Below are 21,405 nucleotides of genomic sequence, written 5' to 3' on the forward strand. Positions count from 1 at the left end.
TCCTCAAACCAGACTGAGTTAATGTAATTCAATAAAGACGGGTATGCCGGGTCGGGGAGGTTGGCCAACAATTTGACTAATTTTGTCCCGGCCAGGAGCGGTGCCACGTTTCATTTTTGCCAGGGCCGCCCTCATGTCATGGAACAGTTCATCCAGCTCAACGTTCTCAGAGCCTGCATAAGAGCACGCCGGCCCGCTCGATTCCTCGGTGGTGCAGGTACTGGAACCGGAGCTTGTGCGCCAACTGAGTTGTGTTGCCCTGAAAGCTGACTATCGCTCTTTGGAGGTGTTTTTAAGTTTCCGTGCGTGTTTGCGTTGGGTCAGTTAGGGCGCGAAAGAGTCGCCACGTGTTCCGGCTTGACATTTTCCGCGCGGCCGAATTGCATCGCGCCACCCAGTTGGAGTCGGTGAGTTGGGCAGCATACTCAGCCGCTCGTTGAGTGAGCTCGGCGATGCAAGCTTCAAGTTTCCGGTTGAGCTTTGCCGGCACCACCGACGGACAAGGCAATGCCGGGCCTCCCAGAGGTGGAGCAGGTGGTTGTTCACATCCGAGACCGCCTCAGAGAGCTGAATTTGCGTTTCGGAGAAGCGAAGGCGCTCCCCCCTCTCCAAATCGGCTTCCCTCATTACGATTACTCAATGGAACTGTCGGGGTCTCCGGTCCCGTTCCAGGCGGGCCGACTTCCGGCTTTTCCTTCCAGCCTTTGGTCATCTGCCAGCCCTGATTGCCCTCCAAGAGTCAGGGAAAGGCGCCACAATAACAGTTTATACAACGTTCCAGCAGGACCCCTCGTCTTGTCTATGCGTCCCTAGAAATTATACAGCTAACCAGGCCGACTTAGACATGCTACTTGAATACTCCTATTTAATGGTGACCATTCCTCCCACTCCGCAAGCAGGACCAATCATTACACATACTCAATGTATACTGCAATCCTAAATGGCCGAATGCATTATTTGCGCACCTCTTTAGCCGCGCGCTTAGTGTTGCGGGTCGGGACCCCCTCCTGATTGTGGGCGATTTCAACACTCCCGCTCGGATGTGGGGTTACTGCCGTGAAGAGAAGCGGGGACGCAAGCTCCGTAAACTTGCGTAAACTTGGGCCTGACTCTTCACACTGACACCGTCCACCCAACTCGTATAGGCAACTCTGTGGCTATGGATACAATTTCGGATTTGACCTTCACCCGCAACATTCAGTATGCAGACTGGGTCAACACCGGGGAAACTCTCGGCTGCCCAACTCGTATAGGCAACTCCGTGACTAGGGATACAATTCCAGATTTGACCTTCACCCGCAACATTCAGTATGCAGACTGGGTCAACACCGGGGAAACCTTCGGCAGCGACCACTGCTTCCTAAACGCTACGATTAGAACCCATCCTTTCGCGCGACCAACAACACAAGCCCGACTCCCAGCTTGGTCCAAGTTCAGGCAAGATTATAACACTGCGACACCCATACATGAGCAAGGCTACCAATCTTGGTCAGAACTGATCTCTGGCCTTTGCTCCTCCGAAACTACAATGGATGCCATCCCGTGCAAAGCCCCCATCTCGTGCGAAGTGTTGTGTTGTTTTGTAGACTCGAGTGCACTCCTGTTGATTCCTGAGGAAGTTCTCATTCACTGAGAGCCCCTCTCAGTTACCCTTTTGTAAATAATGTAAATATTCCTGTATAAAGTTCTCCTTTTTCCTTTGTTATTTCCTCGTAATCCCGTCACCCGCCTTCCTCCTCCCTTCTCCGGCCCGACCACGCTCACCCGATCCTAATAGAAGCCACTCCTTGTGTGCCCACGGATGACGGCGCCATCTAGAAGTGGCCAATAAAAGCTATTGCCGTCTGTCTCCATCGCCTTCACAAAAGCGTTTAGTGCGCTAGCACTAACAGCCCCAATGCAAGATTTCACCGTTGTTTGTTTGTTCAAAGCCTCTGGTATGTGGTCCGATGGCCCGATGACAACTTGCCCACTGCCAGCAGGATTTATGGCCAACTAAGCAAAACACTACATGGCTGCGAGTGGGCTTCGATACCGCGGCGGCGCGCACAGATCAGCTTCGGTGGCCACTGCATTAGAGGACTGCGTCATCGCCGCTGATTTTTCCCTTTGTTGCATGCCTACCGAACTATGACGGCCGCGCCTGATGCCGCCCAGAAAGATTACAATGAGAAAAACGAAGCAGCGCCGCACTGCAGAAGATCGCTCCTGTAGTTAGACTGACTGCATTTTACATTGCCCGCCGTTCATCTTTTGGTGAATGCAATCCCCCGTTTTATTTGTGTTCAAACTCCCTCTCAATTGGTGGAGGTGCGATTTGCTGACGCCCTGGAGCTTCGAAGCCGTACGTCTTCGATCACAACCACTCCCGAAGATTCCGGCTCTCGTATTGCCGCACGCCACCGACCGTCGTCTGCGCTGCAGCTCTGCGACAGCGGGATCCTGCTGTCTTCAGCTGTACTGGAGACCGCCACATGACGACTGGTAGGCCATATACGAGCGGGTCAGTATCCCTATAAAATGGGACGACGGTTTCAGACTAAGAATGTGCAAGAAGATGAGGACGACTCAGCACTGCCGCGCCTCGTCGCCATCGCTGGTAGCTACATTCTGAATATAAAGGGGTGAAAGGGAAGTAAGGTGTACTCTATCACACTCCATGTTATAAAAGGGAATGCGCTAGAGGATATCTTACCTTTTTACTACCACATAGGCGTTTCGCCTGTGTGATAAATGGGCGTGGGCAGGGCATGGACAGGGCAGGCGGGCGGATGAGATTAAGAAGTTTTCGGGAATACGGTGGCCGCCACTGGCAAAGGACAAGGTTAATTGGAGATACATGGGAGAGGCCTTTGACCTGCAGTGAGAGTAGTCCGGCTGGTGGTGATGATGAAGATGATGATGATGATGATGATGATGATGATGATGATAAGGCGTATTCATGTTTAGAACGTAGGACGCGGGTCTCGTATTGAAGCTGCTGCCCCTGGCTGGCTGTTCTGTCCTGCTGCTCTCTGGCTACACCTTTGTTGGTCGCCGTGACCTATCAATAAATACACTCTTCACTTGATGAAAGTGCTACGGTACTCACTTCTGACGTCGCCCCGGAAATCCGCAGTCACACGTTGTCCGTTCTCATGGCGGAGACCAGCCAGCAGCCCCCGGCCTCGCTATTGTCTGTCACTTGTCCTGGCGCTCTGCGTCAACGAGACCCCGTTATCTTCAGTGGTAGTTGTGACCAATACCTCGAGGAGTCGCTGTCGGCCTATACGAAAGAGTGAGCGGAACAACAATTGAGATGACGCTCTCAAGATTAACTACGTCATATTCTATTGGCGCGAATGTTTGTAGTGTTTCTTTGTTCATTCTTCAAATCTGCCGGCACGCCGCTTTATCGCTTTGTTTGTGATTCAAGACGCGCCTAGGTTTATCTCGATCGATCGCATCCAGGCGGAGCCGACTCTACATTGTTCCAGAGTGTTTTAGTAACTTTTAAGCTTTATCTCGAAAGTTCGCTATCAGCTTTAAAAAGAGCACGGCTGAGAGCGGCGAGCATTCTGTTCGACGACCACTGAGCACGCTTGTTGCTACGCCGCTGTCGAGTGATTCAGTTATTTGCGGGCGGAAGTCAGCCCAAATAAAGAGTTTCGTTTCGAAGACATTCTCGCTGTTTTTCTGTTAGCCGGACTGTAGCCACCACTACGTGACACTATTTAAACGACGTCGCCAATCTGTGTTATAGGAAAAAGGAGTCATACGTCACCCCCTGGCCTGCATTCAAGAGCCCCTTTGCTATCTACTATATTCTGTCTATATCGATACCTATTATATTTTCTATCTATATTACGGACGTTGCGAACCTCTGGTTCCGGAACCACTATGCCGACTTCACATCGTGGTCAGCTGATGTCTGATGAGTTTCGCTGTTGTCTTCAGCCGGGCTACGTTGGACAAGCTGCGCGCTAAGCAACGCTTTGCTTGCTGAGGTGCAGTTACCTAGTGAGACTTTCACCATTTATATCGAAAATGTGGACCTGTGCAAGCGCGCGAACACTTCAATGCCCGAGCGTAGCACGATTGACCACATTCTGAAGGACACTGACGACGACGCGTTCCAGATGCTTCTGGCCAAAAATCCACCGACCGTTACCGACTTCATCCCCCAAGGGAGGGTTTTAGCTGAGTGGATTTATGCGCTCGCTCCGCAAAGCGAGCTATCGGGAGCGCTACTGCGTATGCGCGAAACGCTAAGGTGGGAGCGCGCGAGTGGAACGGCTTCTCGGCCCCGCTCCCGCGCGAGCCACGCGGAGTCCGGAGCGGCACGACGAGCGTTCCTCGCGCAAAGCCTTTTGGGCTTGCGCTAGCCGAGCCAAACGTACACATCCAACATGGCAGCCGCCAGCGCTACTTCTGCTACATCCGCTACCTCCGCAGAATGCACAGATACCGCTTGTGCCTCTTGCAAGAGTTGGTGTCGCCTAACCCCTTTCAAGACCCGCTCATGTGGCGAAATGTTTTGAAAAATGTTGTGGCGGCCATCTTTTCTCTGCCTTGCTTTTTATCTTGGTGTCTTGGCGCTTATATCTATGTATTAAGGCGGACGCCTTTAATGCCTCATCGTTGTAAGCAGAAGTTGTCAACAGAAATGTCACGCTTTTCAATTGGTCGAAACGGTCGTGATGTCACAGTGCGCGAATTTCAAACGGGCCAGTTGTACTTTGGCTACTAACCATGCAACCAATTAAAGGAATCGCACAGTGATGCTCCAAGTTAGTGGGACTTACTTAACCAATTAGCCTAATTAACCTTTCTAGTCAGACCAGATAAATAAATGAAACTGAGTAAGAAATTTGCCGAGCTCGGGAATCGAACCCCGATCTCCGGAGTGCGAGACGAGCACGCTACCACTCCGCCATGCCAGCTTTTTTTCTTCTTTATTGCCTGGATTTTGCAAAGAAAACTGGACAAAACAAACAATCAACAAAACACAATAAACGCTATGTACATACGACTCGTGGTCAGCCAGCATGAATCTGGCTTCGTCTAATTAAATTCAGGCAATGTACAGAGCGGCTCTAGTTTTGAGAGCCACTCCGGAGGGTCCGCAGCGGCCCTCTGAATGGCCAGAAACATGTCCATATTTTCGCGAAAGTAAATCCTGGCAGGTCTTGCGTCTCGGTGACAATGGTAGCCTGCCATTCTGGAGCGCCATTTACAGTGGAGGCCTGTCAGCATTATTAAGTCGAAAGGCACCCCATCCTCATTTTCAACAGATAAATACCGAATGCCGTACGGGTCTAGTGGAAATTCTTTCTTTAAGGTTCGCTGCAACACATACCTAAAATAAACCCCTTCCCAACAGTGTAAAAAAACATGGTCTATTGTTTCCGGCTTCCTGCAAATCAAACAGTGAGATCCCCAGGGTAAAAAGAATTCCTTTCCCTCTAAAAATTTTTCAACCGGTAAGGTTCCGGTGTGCAGCTTAAAAAAGAAGGTTTTTGTTCCTGGCGGCACCTGCATTTTTTTCACTCTCTTTAAAGAACCTTTCGGGCATAAACCCAGGGAGCTGTGGGAGGCAGCGTCGGTCAGCTCATACCCAAAGGGCCAGGCCTGGGCCAAGGAGTGTGCCTTCCAGGTCGCCAACAGTCGAGGACTGGCGGCCATCTATCACCTAACCATCTACACGCGCTTCAGACCAAATAAAGTTTTTCCAGACGAGCATGCAAATTTCCTTGGAAACGCGCCTGGGAACAGGACGTCGGCACAGATAACCCATGGAGTGACTAGTAGTATCGTGCTTTCAGTAACGCTGGATAGCACTGCAGAACTTCTATCTCTGCTTCTGCCCAGTCCAGAGCAATCATTAGAAGTACAGACGCAGTTAAAGTCCCCCAACAAAACAACGTGATGCACATATTCAAGGTTTCAAAAAAGAACTGCTTTCATCGCCTGATCACAGAAAACGCAAACGTTAATCAACCGCCACAACTAGTGTGCATTCTAAAGTCGCAACATATGAACCGCCCCTCCGTATCTACTCCTCGCACAATGTCAGAATAGGGTATGCTCTATATCAGAAACAGGAGACAACCCGCCGAAAGACCCTCTGTGTGTGAAACGGCAACGTCGCGCCATCGCTTTCTATCTTGGTCTCCTCTACAGCGATAAAGTCGAGCGGACTGCCGGAAAAAAGGCGGCGTAGTTGTAGCCGTGTTTGCCGATTACGGAGTTCACAGACATTCAGAGATTTTTGTCTTTTTATTGCGAGAATGCACCTGCTGGCATAAAGTACTATCTCAAAATATAGATTCACACTGGACTCTCGAGTTAAGGCTAGTAACGTCCGGTGGATGAACTGAGCTGAACTGCGCCATCACTGCAGCGCGATATCCCGCGCGCAAACTGCCATTCTGATGATAAAGATGATCATGATGATGGTCTCATAAAGTGGCACATACGCACAAAGGGGACCGGCCATGACCACAGGGGGACTACCAGTTTTTTTAAATAGGAGGCGGCCAACATGAGATATCAAAAACTTGAACAACTCACTTTCCGTGACAGCGGGGGTCGAGGGTGGCAAAAGGGCCTAATAAGCTTAAATTTTGGAGGTAATTAAAGGAAAAGAAAGGGGAAAAAATATAGAAATAGCAAATAGAGAAGATCGAAATTAATGAATAAAAGGGGCATAACGAAAGCTTATGATGGAAGAAGTTGTGATTCTAGAAGAAAATTTTCAACCTCCGAGCGCGTGGCTTCTCTCGCGCTGGTTCTGGGTATCGTCGTCTTCATCAACTTCCATTCGGGCGGCGCGAACAGAGTAGTTTCTCTGGCCACTACTGCATTAGAGTAGTATACCTCATCACCGCAGCACAACACAATGCATGCATCCTTTCGAATTCACAGCACGTTAGCACTCTTAAGTGCCGTCCGTAATTTTTCAGTGCAACAGCAAAATTAAAATACCTTAACTCATACCATTCCTCCCGACAACTCCGCAATGGGCTTAAAATGCGCGCGGGAGAAACCACGCGTCGATTGTCTCGGGCAATATAAAAGCTTATTACTTAAAAAGTGATGTTTAATCTCTCTAGCAATATTTATATACCTGTGCCCGACAGTCGTGCTTTATGCAGGGATAGTATAAAATAAATGTTTCAACAACAGAATACGAAATACTTAAAGGAAAATCAGGGTGCCCAGCTGCGCCTTGTGCTGCGTCCGCCAGCGTGGCTACTCTTCCCGACCCCGGCACAGGCATACTTACCTGGTGCTGAGTTTCCGATGATCACTTGTGATGTGATTTTGAATGCAGTCCACATTGTGAACTTGTTGAACATGTCTGTTGAATTGTAGATCTTTTGGTAAACAATAAATTCTCTTAAAAGAGGTCGGGCTCCGTGTTGAGGCCCACCATTGCACTGCGGTGGGTTGACGCACGCCACTTCCCCAAACTGGGGAGGCTGGAGCATGCAATTTTTGGTAGTGGGGCTTGGCGTCCGCGCCAGCCCCTACCTTATCACAAAGCAAAAATTAGAACTGTGCCGGGCTCCGTGTTGAGGCCCACCATTGCACTGCGGTGGGTTGACGCACGCCACTTCCCCAAACTGGGGAGGCTGGAGCATGCAATTTTTGGTAGTGGGGCTTGGCGTCCGCGCCAGCCCCTACCTTATCACAAAGCAAAAATTAGAACTGTGTCATATAAGTACTGCTTATATCGTACTGAAGTCCAAACTACCTTTGGCCAAATGCTCAAAAACGCCGTCATCCAGCCTTCAAACAGTCCTTGGGCTTCCGATTCTGTGTAGACTACCGCCGCCTTAAGAAGATTACGCGCAAGGACGCCTATCTCCTGCCACGCATCGTGACAAAACAGACTGCTTGCAAGGTCCCAAATATTTTCTTTTTACATTTACTTTCCGGGTACTGGCAGGTACCCATGGAAAAAACCGATCGCCCAAAACCGCCTTTGCAACCCTTAACGGCCTACATAAGTTTACTCTGATGCCTTTTTTCTTTGTAATGCTCCTGCCACCTTTGAGACGATGGTGGATACTATTGTGCTTGGACTGACGTGGAAGAGAGAGAGAGAAAAAAAACTTTATTTACACAGGAATTCGGGGCATGCCCCAGGGTCCACGCACGAACTGACACACCCTTACCGCCCGAAGCACGTTTTCCCCTGCCTGACGCCGGCCTCCAGCTGAACTGAAAGAAGCGTCATTTTCCCGCCCGCCAACTTACCATTTTAGGCCACGTTGTCTCCAAGGGCGGTGTCCGTCCGGACACGTCCAGACTTCGTGCTGCGTTTCCTGGACCTACTTCTGTCAAAGAACTGCGCAGCTTGCTAGGTCTATCCTACTACTTCCGTAGGATAATACGCAACTTTGCCTCAGTTGCTGCGCCTTTGAAGCAACTTCGTCCTGTAGTTCCGATCTTTCGCAGTGGTCCTGAGTGTGTGACAACGCCTTCGATTCTTTGCGCCATCTCCTCACCGCCTCGCCGATACTGCGCCATTTCGACCCGACTGCCCCTACCGAGGTCCATACTTGCACCAGTGGGGCACCGTACTCGCCCAACGCAAACCTTGCTTCGCTGAATACGTCGTTGCCTATGCCCGCCGTACGATCTCAAAGGCTAAATCTAATTACTCGGTCACTGAAAAAGAGTGCCTGGCTATAGTTTTGGCCTTTAAAAAGTTCCTCCCTTACCTCTACGGCCACCCGTTTGAAGTCGTGGCCGACAAACATGCGCTTTGCTCGCTTTCCTCTCTGAAAGACCCATCCGACCGCCTCGCGAGGTGGGCACTTCGCCTACAGGAATACGATATCCGTTTCGTGCATCGTACTGGCTGCAAGCATCAAAATGCTGATGCCCTATCCCGCTGCCCACTTCCAGCCATTATTTCCGGCCTTTCCACCTCCAGCTCCTCCTCGCCGACACTTCACATGAGCTCTCCGCGGGGGGGGGGGGGGGGGGGGGGAGGGGGAGCGTCTGCAGCGTGCAGACGTTGGTCAGTGGCGATACCACGGGTTCCTGAGCATCCGCACGGACATTCCTGCAGGGGGATGATGGTGAGCAGTGCGCCATCACGGACCCGAGCATCCGCGCTTAGTCGTGCGTGGCATCGCTGTGTCCGGGGAAAAGGGGATTCTAATGGTTGAGCCAATGCCGAGCGTTTGGACCCTTAAGGCCCCTCGGCGGAGGCAACACACCACTTTGGCCCCAGCTTCCTGTAGACGGCACCTCCGGCCTGACCCGACCGGGAGAAATCGGCAGTCGCCTTTTCCTGTCCTCCCTGCATCTTTCACATTCTTGTCTTTTTTCTCACAACTGTCCTAACTACTACTCTCTTCTTTTTTTCCCCTTTTTTCCTGGCGGCGAATGTAGCCTTGTGTCGCTGACAACCATGTGTTGCGCCATATTGGGTTATAGTGGTTGTGTACAGCTGGCGTGGCCAGGGCTTTTTAAAGGCTCCCTTCCTGTCCCCATGTTTGGCTGCGTGGTGGGCGCCTGGCACCGTTGCCGAACACCAAACACTTCGTATGGCTTCTCATTTTTTTACTACCGATCTACCTCGCAGGAGAGGGCGCACCGAGATAGCAAAAATCTTTTCAAAAAACACGACGAGCTTCCCACGGTTACACGTAGTGCACTCTAAACCATGAGAAAAAACTGCTTGACTGATTTCCCCATTTCTTGTCTCCAGAACTCTCAAAGAAAGCATAGGTCAGGGTTATAAGATAAAGAAATTAGCTAACGGCGACTTGTTACTAGAACTCCTATACAACCACCAGCACGAAAAGTTAGCGGAAATAACAACTTTTGGAGACACACCCGTGACAGTCAGCCCACACCGATCTTTGAACACTGTGCGAGTAGTTATCTCAGATGAGGACCTTTGGCATGTAACCAAACAACTTCTTGAAGGACTGAAGGAAGAAAAAGTAACTAACGTGTAGAGAATAAAAATGAGGACAGACGACAAAGAAATTCACACGAAACACATCCTGACATTCGCATCAAGCATGCTCCCAGAATCAACAAAAATCGGTTGCATGAATCTTCAACTCAGGCAGTACATACCTAACCCACGACGCTGCTTTTAGTACCGACGTTACCGCCACAGCTCTCAGGCCTGCCGGGGCCAACTGACATGCGCGAAATGGGCTTCACATGAACATTGGTCTGATAGCTGTACAGTTGAACAACACCTGTGCATAAATTGTGAGGGCAGCCAACCGGTGTACTCATGTGCATGTTCTGTATGGAAACAAGAGAAAGAAATTATCACAATCAAAGTAAAAGAAAACATATCATTCAGTTTCATCGATACACAAACCTAGCTTCTCCGTTGTGGTGCAACAGGGCACGGCTCCACAGCGGCTTCCGGCTCCTGCTCCAGCAACAAACAGTGAGCCTGGAGCAGGGCCACCCGTGCTCCAGGTGGCAGCAGCTAGCGCTTTGCCACCACCCACGAAGCAGGCTGCGCGAACGTCCAGGTCGGCGGGCCCCAAGGCCCCTCCGTTCGCGGAGAGGCCCAACACGAAAACAGCCGTGCGTACTGCACGGACGTCCAGCGTATCTGAGGATGCGATGGACACAAGTCAAGGCAGCCGTGTGCCGTCTACGTCGGAGGGACGGCGGGGCTCATTAGAGCGACAAAAGAAAGAGAAGCCCCGAATCAGAGCGCCCGAAGAAAAAACCTAGTTTTCTCACTTCCCACATAATACAAGATGGCTTTCATACGTTCGAACTGCGGGGGCCTCCGACATAACCTAAATGAGATCAAAGACATTCTAGACACACATTCACCTGTAGCCTTATGTTTACAAGACACAAACCTAGGCTTTCGGGTGGCGTTGCCATAACAGTCAGAAATGGATTCGCAGCTCGCGAACACAAACTTAAAACTTGATTAGAAGCCGTGGCAGCCATCCTGCACACATTTAAAATAACTACAGTGTGCTGCGCATATATAGACCCTCATATAAAAATAACAACCCATGACTTAGAAGACCTTTTAGATCAATTACCAGAACCGTTTTTGATGACATGAGATTTTAAAGCCCACTCCTGCTTTTGAGGTAGTGCGAAAACCGACACTAGAGGTCAACTGATTGAAGATTTTATACTCTGCAACAACATTTGTCTCTTAAATACTGGCAAGCCAACCTACTGTTCTCCTTAGCCAGGAAAATTGAGTTATAGCGATTTATCTTTTAGTTCGTCCTCTATTTTTGCAGATTTTAATTGGAACCCATATGGAAGCGATCATCTACCCATTCTAATTAGATTAGCACATTCACCCAAAGTTATCCGAACAAAACCGCAACCGTGGAAACTGCACTTAGCCTACTGGGCACTGTTCCGGCACTGTTCCGTGAAAAAGCGAGCCTAGATAAAATAGTTTCTGACGACCTGAGTGTAGACGAACTTATCGAATTTTTCACAAACTGTATTATTGCCGCTGCACGCCAAGCTATTCCTCAATCCTCTTGAATAGTAAACCGAAATAACAAATACTGGTACAAAAAGAATGTAAAGAAGCGAAAAAGAAGCAAAACAAAGCTTGGGGCATTTTTCGGAGATACCCTACACATGAGACTTTTATAAAAATTTAAAAACACGAGAGCGAAAGCTCGATATATTTGTCGCAGTGCCGAAAAATCTTCGTGGAAAAATTACGTTTCGTCAATAAACAGCTCGACCACATAAAAACAAATGTGGGAGAAGGTCAGAAAGCTAAATGGCAACTACTCTCCGTTCGCAGTCCCCCTTCTCACTACTATCGGTGTACAGACGAGTCTAGAAGAAAGATATTTTAGGATAATATTTTTCTACAATTTCCAGCTCATCCCACTACACAGCAGCTCTTCAAAAACACAAAACCACGGCAGAGAAGCAAAGACTGCCAATACGTAGCGGTACAAATGAACCCTACAATAATTTAATTACAATACAAAAAATCCAAACACTCATTTCTGCCGGTAAACATACTGCACCCGGCCCTGACCAAATACAGTACCAAATGCTAGCCCAAATGCTAGCCCATAAAGTAAATAGTCCCTTTAAAGACTGCGTGAACTTAGCACACTGTAAACTAAGGAAAAAATGGCAGTTTACGTGAAACAATGAAGAAAATAACAAATTATAGTTTGTAAAACCAGTTTTAGGAGAATGGAAGTCCTGCACCCACCAGGAACGTTTAAAAGAAGTGATTATCTGCCGTCTCCGTATAGGACACACACACACACCTCACCCATAATTTCCTACTAACGAAACAAGACAAGCCCCGATGTGAATTATGCGAAATTGCAGCCTATTCTTTTTCTGCACGGTTCTACCTTACACATGCGTGTGTGCAGCTTTTTTTAATGTGTTAACAGTTGCTTGCTGTACATTTATCCTTCGTTTGGAGAAAGCAAATGCGTTACAGGCCAAAAGGCTCTTGATTACTAATTTATGTTGCATTTCAGCAATAGATAGTTTAGCTGCCTAACATTATGCCAGTGTTCTTTCATGCGACATTGCTAAGATTTTCCTTTTATTGTCCCAAAAGGAGTGCGAGGGCTTCAAGCAATGGGCTTGGAGTTCCTCGCCCGCCGAGAGGAGTATGAATTTGGGCTGAGGCAGGAAGAACTCGAACTAGCAAGACAGCGGCTGGCCCTCGAAGAAAGGAAACTTGCACTGGAGGAGGAAAGGCACCGCCCTGAAGTGCAATGCCGGGCAGAGGAACGTAGTCATCTGCTTGCACGCCTAGACAGGCTTGATAAACTTCTAGAGAAACTGAGCAGCTCAGACGCTTGAACAATCAATGCCAAAAATGAACGGATGGTCATGCTGGTTTTTAATGTTGCTGTCAAGAGCAGCAGCAGTTTGTGTGGGCCACCAATAACAGTAACTCTTGAATGCAGGCTCATTTACTCCTTGGAACTGCCAATGATTTGCAGATACGTATTATAAGCACACTGCTTAAACCAATGTAATGCCTTCAGTACCGTTTTTACATTCTGAGTTTCAATTCAACTTTATGTTCCAGAATATTCTGGTCGGCTGCCTGAGCTTGACACAGACCACGCAACCATTACTGGGCATGACTTCAAGCACACTGGTATAAATATTCGCACACGTCAAAGAAATACTTGAAACGCATTCCAAGCATAACCCAACAGGAACAAGTAATCAAGGAAGCGCATAATATACACACGTCTACTAAACATTATCATTAAAAATGCAAAAGAGATAAACATCATGAAAAATAGCACGAATATTTATACAATCAACTGCTGAATAACATAAACTCACATATATGTTTTAGGGCTTTGATGCAGTGTAAAAATAACCTAAAGAAAACTACAAAAAAAAAACAAGCTGTTACGATTACAAAGAACCCAGCACAGTGCGAACCTCGAGTTAGACTGACTCGGCATTGCCACCCCAGCGACATGCTGAAGTGCAGCACTAGCTAGGGGCTGCGTAAATCTCAAGAGACGGAGGATTGAGCCCAAAGTGTTGTGCCACCTGGGCACTGTACAAACACGTGTGGCAGTTCGCGAGGAGGGCACTTCCCTTAACAATCCTTGGCACATTGAGCGGGTAAATTTTCAGCTTCTTCTTAAAATCAACGAAAGCAAACAGTCCGACAATCTTCCCAAACCCCAATCTCATCCGCCCACCTAACTTTCTGCCGCCCCCTGCTACGTTTTCCTTCTCTTGGAATCCACTCCGTTAATCTTACGGACCACCGATTGGTTATCTTGCCTTCCCATTACATGCCCTGCCCAAGCCCATTTACCACATAGGCGAATACGCCTATGTGATAGTAAAAAGGCAAGATATCCTACAGCGCTTATCATTTTAAAACGTGGAGTGCGCTAGAGTGCAGCTTATTCCCCTTTTACTCATTTATATTCAGAATGAAGCTACCAGCGATGGTGACGAGGCGCGGCACTGCTGTGTCGTCCTCATCATCTCAGATATTCTTACTTTGAAGCCGTCATTTGTTATAGACACTGACCCACTCACATAAACGAGGAAACTTCTGAGGCTGTGGCAGCCGGAAGGGCGGCGGTTTCTGCATACCTTGTCAAATGGTCAACCGAGGCATAGCCCAACGGTTCCCGGCTGAACTGTACGGAAGGGGGCCGTATAAATCAATGCCGATGCGGTTGAAAGGGCGTGGCAGGCAAGGTAGCGGCTACTATTCTCCAGCAAAACGATAAGGAGGTGGCTTGCGATGTTGACAGGTAAGGCATAAGCAAACGTATGTGAGGATGAAGGTGTACACGCCATGCCAATAATATCGTAGTCGGATGCGAGCGTATGTCTTGAATACTCTGAGATGACCACACTCCGGGCCAGCGTGAAAATGGGCGCAGACTACCGAGCGAAGGTAACGCTGAGTAACTAGCAACCACCTGCGGCCACCTGAACTGTAGTTGTGGTGATAAATGAGATTATCACGAATTGAAAAAATGGAAGCATGGTGGCGACAAGCATGCGATGGAGAAGCAGCCGTTGGGTTGGAGAGGAAGTCAGGAAGGGAAGATATGCGTGGGTCGGCACGCTGTTCCGAAAGAACGGCGCTAATATGAAGCGTCGGCGAGGAGGCGTTGGAGGTGGAAAGACCGGAAATAATGGCTGGAAGGGGGCAGCGGGATAATGCAGCAGCGTTTTGATGCTTGCGGCCAGTACGATACACGACGCGGATATCGTATTCCTGTAGGGGAAGGGCGCACCTCGCGAGGCGGTCGGATGGGTCTATGAGTGAGGAAAGCCAGCACAGCGCATGTTTGTCGGCCACGACTTCAGACGGGCGGCCGTAGAGGTTAGGGAGGAACTCGGTAAAGGCCCACACTATCGCCGGGCACTCTTGTTCAGTGACCGAGTAATTATATTTATCCTTTGTGATAGTGCGGCTGGCATAAGCAACGACGTATTCAGCGAAGCAAGATTTGCGTTGGGCGAGTACGGCACCCCACTGGTCCCAGTATAGACCTCGGTAGGTGCACTCGTGTCGAAATGGCGCAGTATCGGCGAGGCGGTGAGGAGACGGCGCAAGGAATCGAAGGCGGTGTCACACACTCGGGACCACTGCGAAAAATCGGAACTGCAGGACGAAGTTGCTTCAAAGGCGCCGCATTTGAGGCAAAGTTGTGTATAAACCTGCGGAAGTAGTTGGACAGATCTAGGAAGCTGCGCTGTTCTTTGATAGAAGTAGGTGAAGGAAACACAGCTACAGCCTGAAGTCTGGACGTGCCCGGACGGACACCGTCCTTGGAGACAACGTGGCCTAAAATGGTAAGCTGGCGGACGGCAAAATGACGCTCCTTTAAGTTGGGCTGGAGGCCGGCGTCAGAGAGGCAGGGCGGTAGGGGTGTGTGTCAGACTCAGATGAAAACACCACTATATTGTCGAGTTTACACAGGCAGTGGTATCCACCATCCTATCAAAGGTGACAGGAGCATTACAAAGACTGAAAGGCATCACAGTGAATTTATGCAGGCCGTCAAGGGTGCCCCCTCAACCCGCACCCGCTGTCATTAACTCGACTTCATCATCCACAGATCATTCGAGCACCCCTCCTGCTCCTGAGGGTTATGCCCCCTCAACCCGCACCCGCTGTCATTAACTCGACTTCATCATCCACAGACAATTCGAGCACCCCTCCTGCTCCTGAGGGTTATGCCCCCTCAACCCGCACCCTCTGTCATTAACTCGACTTCATCATCCACAGACAATTCGAGCACCCCTCCTGCAAAGAAACAACACACCACAGACGCCACACACCCGCCCGTGCCCCAGAAATAGACGCTAAATTAGCAGCGCTCGAGGCCAAATTTGACCACGAACTAAAAGAGCTAGACGCCCGCCTCGAGGCCAGATTCAATCACCTTGCCGCCACCCTCACCGAAAAACTGGAGCAGCGCATGGACGCTATGTTTACCAAGATGATGGAGCTCTTGGAACATAACCTTACCCATCGCTTCACTCAACTTCGAACCCCCTCCACTACCCCCATCCTACCTATGCAAGCACAAACCACCTTTCCTGAACAACACATACCAATTGACACCCGTCTTATTACCCTCCTCAATCCCCCCACCATCCAATATGGCGGGGGGGAACCCTAATTATCTTCCCATTTGAATTTGGAACTGCTGCGGCTTCCGGGCAAAGCGCGCGCCTCTACAACTTCTCCTTCCCACCATCACACCCACGCCCCACATACTACTCCTACAGGAGACTGCACACCAGGCAACCCTCCCCTGCTACACATCTACACACTCGGATACCACTAACACACCCAGGGCGTCCACACTCATCCACCGCAGCCTCACCTACAAAACTCATCACATCACGTCTGAGACGCCCTGCGTGATCACAGCACTTATACATCACACACATTCACATCCTTCTATATTTATAGCAAACATATACCACCTCCCGTCTCAGCCGATGGCCTCGCTAGAATCACTTCTGCGAAAGCTACACCATCTAGCAGGGAAACATCCCCTACTCATCGGTGGGGGCTTCAACAGTCAGCATACTGACTGGGGATACACAACCACGACACATCGAGGTCGCAGGCTCTGGCGGCTCCTGCAGAACATCCAACTCACTGTGCACAACACGTTTCAGACGCCTGCACGGATCGGCAACAGTGTCAGCATGGACACCAGTCCGGACCTGACGCTGAGCCGCTGTATCCGCGGCGTTACCTGGAACAGAACACAACATACACTGGGCAGTGATCATTACATTATACGAATCACTGTCCCGTACAAACCACCCAGTCACGCAAATACAATACACAAACTCATTAACTGGGATGCATTTCGCACTGCACGCACCGCCCTCCAAGACACTCCCATCGCAGACATCGACGCATGGGTGCAGTCACTCAAGCATGACGTTCACCACAACACGCGATACATTGAAACTACAACCGAAACACCTACCCTTGACACACGCCTAGCCTACCTCTGGGAGGCTTATCACAGCATCCTGGTACGCTGGAAAGGCAACAAACTCAACAAAACGCTTAAAAAGCGGCTGGCCGCGCTGCAGACACAAATCCAACAGCACTCTGAGAAGCTCTGCCGATCCAACTGGGGACAGATATGTGACGGCATCGACGGAAAACTGTCCAGCAAATGCGCATGGCAACTCCTCCGACACCTCATTGACCCCACACGCACAAAATCACCAACACAGCTCCACGTGACACGCCTCACACATGAACAGATTGACGATCCCGACACCCTTCTAGACGCACTTCAAACCATGTACACGTCTCCAGGCGGCCCCATACCTCTACCGCACTACACAGGACAGGCAAATCCCACGCTCGACACCGACATCACGGAGACAGAAGTCAGAGCGGCCCTCCTGATTCTCCGCGCCAACTCCGCAACTGGTCCAGACCCGATCACAAACTCGATGCTCCGTAATCTGGATGACCAATCGATCACCCACATTACGAAATACTTCAACCAGGGCTGGAGGGAGGTTAAGTTCCATTAGTCCTGGCGCCACACGAAGGTAATATTCATACCTAAACCCAACAAACCACTTACACTTCAAAACCTTCGCCCGATTTCGCTAACCTCATGCCTCGGGAAGCTCCTCGAGCATGTTGTGTTAGCGAGACTCACAAGTCGCATGGCGGACAACAATCTTTACCCGCATACCATGGTGGAATTTCGCCCCCATCTATCCGCACAGGACGCCATGCTGCAACTCACACACGACATTTTCGACCCGCTTCTTCCAGGTCACACCAAGGCAGTCTTAGCTTTGGATCTCTCCAAACTTTTGATCGCATTGAACATCAGGCGAACATGACTGCTCTATCCCCATTGAATGTGGGTGCGCGCACGTATGCCTACCTTCAAGCATTCCTCACTGACCGCACGGCTGAGATACACTTCGGCCCTCTGTCTTCCCCCTCCTACACGCTTCAGAGTATCGGCACCCCTCAAGGGTCCGTCCTTTCCCCCTTTCTCTTTAACATTACCCTCATCCCCCTCGCCCGAAAATTGGCAACTATTCCCCACCTGAAGCACACTCTTTATGCCGACGATATCGCCCTGTGGACCACCCACGGCAGTGACGGAGACATAGAGAACACCTTACAGGAAGCAGCCACCCTCACCCAAAATTACGCACGGACGATCGGACTGTCCTGCTCCCCAGAGAAGTCCGAACTGAGAAGTCCGAATGTGTGCATGCGCGAAGGAGCGCATGCACACATTCAGTGAGCTGACCCAGGCATACAGAGCCTCACGCCAACTCTACCGCCTGCCCCACCCCTCCCTAGATAACAAACACGCAACACTCTGGCGCAGACTACAGACACACTCTCCCCTCACCCCTTAGCCTAGCCCACTATCATCCATCCTTTCCCACTCCCGCATATGCCCCAAGGTCTATTGAAATAGGTCGCGAAGCCGGAGCCCGAATGCGGTCCAGAACCAAGTGCTAGCGACATCAAATTAGGGGTGGAACTAAAGCGCCAAAATGAAATGAGTGGACAAACACGACTAGAAGAGGAAAATAATTGGGACATGTTTTGTGTTTCAAAAGCATTCGAAAACAATTGCAGTGATTACTTTTTAAAATGCTTTAGTTTTGTGCATTTTGCTAGAAAGTATAGCGCTTGCTTTGTAAAACTTTTTATGACAGCGTTCGCTCAGAGCAGCGGCAATGGCAGCGGGACGATGCCAAGGTTGACGGTGCTCTGATGTCATACCCTTGTCATATCTTTTGACCATTCTGCTAGCCCTACTTTTTCCTCGTTGCTTGTTGCTCGAGTTCTTGGTGTGCATCGTTCGAGTTCAGTTCCCGCTTTTCCCTTTTGCCAGCGCTTCTGTGTAGTTTCGTTCGGTTGGGTGCGGTTCTGTCGCTTTTGCCCCAAAAGGGCATCGTCTGTGGCCATGGGGCCCCCGTACGCAAAAAAGAGGTGTGCGGTTGCACGATGTGCGAGCGATAACCTGTCTGGCGGCGTCACATTTCATCGCTTCAGCGCTACACCTGCGACATTCAGCGCGACACCTGAGGCGAGGACGAAGGAAAAGGGCACAACGAGAGAGAGAGAGAGAGAAAACTTTATTACAACAGGAATTCGGGGAACGCCCCAGGGTCCCTGCACGACCCCACTCCACTCAAGTGTTTATGTTCCTGAGGTCCATAACACTGGCAGCACGGCCGGTGGCGATGGTCTGCACGGCCGGGTCCTCCGAGCGCAGCAGGGTCTCCCAGTCCTCCCAGGTCTTGAGGTTCTCTAGGTCCCGCGGGGGAGGGTCCGCCGGGCAGAGGGAAAGGATGTGGAGGGAAGAAGCGAAGGGTAATGGGCATAGGGTGCATGCCGGAGTAGGGAAGGAGGGGTGATAGTGGGCTACGGTAAGGGGTGAGGGAAGAGAGTGTGTCTGTAATCTGCGCCAGAGTGTTTCGTGTCTGTTATCTAGGGAGGGGTGGGGCGGGGGGTAGAGCTGGCGTGAGGCTCTGTAGGCCTGCGTCCAATCGCTGAATGAGTGCACGCGCTCCTTCGTGAATCCCCGATCCGAGGGCACCTGAGCCCGGTTTAAAGAACCTCGGGCTAAAGGGTTGGCGGCCTCGTTTCCGGGATTCCCGGAGTGCGCGGGCACCCATATCAGCTCCACTTGGCGGGGCGGGGGTGCATCGGTCGAGTCTAGTATGCCAAAAGCAGGGACATGGACTCGGCCTCGAGCAAAATTTAGAATCGCAGTTTTAGAATCACTTAAAATGTACCGGGCTTCCGTGCGGGTGATAGCAAGTGCAATGGCGGCTTCCTCTGCAGCTTCTGGGGAGGTGTCTGGAGGGAGAGGTAGTGTGAGAAGGGCGGATAAAGAGGAGTCCACCACAGCTGCTGTCGCTTCATCACCCGTGCAGGCAGCGTCCACCCATACGGCGTCCGGCTCGGGGCCGTACGCTCGATGGAGTGCCTTCGCACGGGCTCTGCGGCGCTGCTCATGGTGGGACGGGTGCATATTCCTCGGGAGCGGCCTGATGAGGAGCTCCTGGTGAAGGGGTCGTGGGATGGCGAGGAGGGTTGGGTCGTTGGCCGGTATTCTGATTCCGAGGGAGTCCATGATATACCGACCTGTGGAGGTTTGTGTGAGCCTGATGTATTGGGCCTGTCGGTGGGCCTCCACCAGTTCCCCGATCGTGTTGTGGAGGCCCAGGACTAGTAATCTGTCTGTGGGTGTGTTGAGGGGAAGATGAAGTGCTACCTTGAATGCCTTGCGAATCAAAGCATCCAAAGCATTTATGTCATGTTTGGATAGTTGTAAGTATGGGGTAGTGTACAGCACACGGCTGAGGACAAATGCATGAATGAGGCGACATAGGTCGCGCTCCTGACTACCTAAAAATAGCGTTGGTGGTCGGCACTCGTCGTGTCTTCTTTCTTCGTTCTCGTGTCGGGTGTCGCGCTGAAGCGTCGCGGCGTTCAGCAGTTTATTTTTCCCGCCAAGCAGCACGTGACGCTGATGTCACAAATATGACGTCACTAAAACACGTGACTTCAACGTCGCGTTTTTGTTTTAATTATGACGTCACTCTTTAGTTGTCCACGCATTTCGACGACGGCGCTGGCTGCGCACCATGAGCCGCCATGTTTTGAACGTATGGGCTTCTATGCAGCCTACGCTACCATAGTACATCTACCTTGTGTGCCCTATGCCCAGAACCCTTCGCTTCTTCCCTCCACATCCTTTCCCTCTGCCCGGCGGACCCTCCCCCGCGCGACCTAGAGAACCTCAAAACCTGGGAGGACTGGGAGACCCTGCTGCGCTCGGAGGACCCGGCCGTGCAGACCATCGCCACCGGCCGTGCTGCCAGTGTTATGGACCTCAGGAACATAAACACTTGAGTGCAGTGGGGTCGTGCGGGGACCCTGGGGCGTGCCCCGACTTCCTGTACCTGGCAAGTAAATCTAAAGAAGAAAATATTTGGGCACTTTGCAAGCAGTGTGTCGAGGCATCGCGTAATCTTCTTAAGGCGGAGGTAGTCTACATAGAATCGGAAGCCCAAAGACTTTTAGGTCTTCAGTGACTTCGACAACCGATAAGCAGCACTTGTATGGCACGGTTCTCATTTTTGCTTTGTGATCAGGCAGGGGCTGGCGCGGACGCCGAGCCCCACTACCAAACATTGCATGCTCCAGCCTCCCCAGTTTGGGGAAGTGGCGTGCGTCAACCCACCGCAGTGCAATGGAGGGCCTCAACACGGAGCCCGACCTTTAAGAGAATTTATTGTTTACCAAAAGATCTACAATTCAACAGACATGTTCAACAAGTTCACAATGTGGACTGCATTCAAAATCACATCACAAGTGGTCGATTTTTACAGTAAGAAGAGCTGGTTTTATGTAAACCC

At 50.5% G+C, this 21,405-nt stretch overlaps 2 pseudogenes; both read left to right on the forward strand.

Annotated features, from left to right (window-relative positions):
* Positions 1 to 7,259: 7,259 nt before the first annotated feature.
* On the forward strand, positions 7,260 to 7,514 carry LOC149344270 (U1 spliceosomal RNA; annotated as a pseudogene).
* Positions 7,515 to 7,529: 15 nt separating this feature from the next.
* On the forward strand, positions 7,530 to 7,667 carry LOC149344271 (U1 spliceosomal RNA; annotated as a pseudogene).
* The last annotated feature ends 13,738 nt before the right edge of the window (positions 7,668 to 21,405 follow it).

The sequence above is a fragment of the Amblyomma mixtum genome, chromosome 5 (assembly GCF_055824585.1).
Source record: "Amblyomma mixtum isolate Tamu chromosome 5, ASM5582458v1, whole genome shotgun sequence".
Lineage (NCBI taxonomy): Eukaryota > Metazoa > Arthropoda > Arachnida > Ixodida > Ixodidae > Amblyomma > Amblyomma mixtum.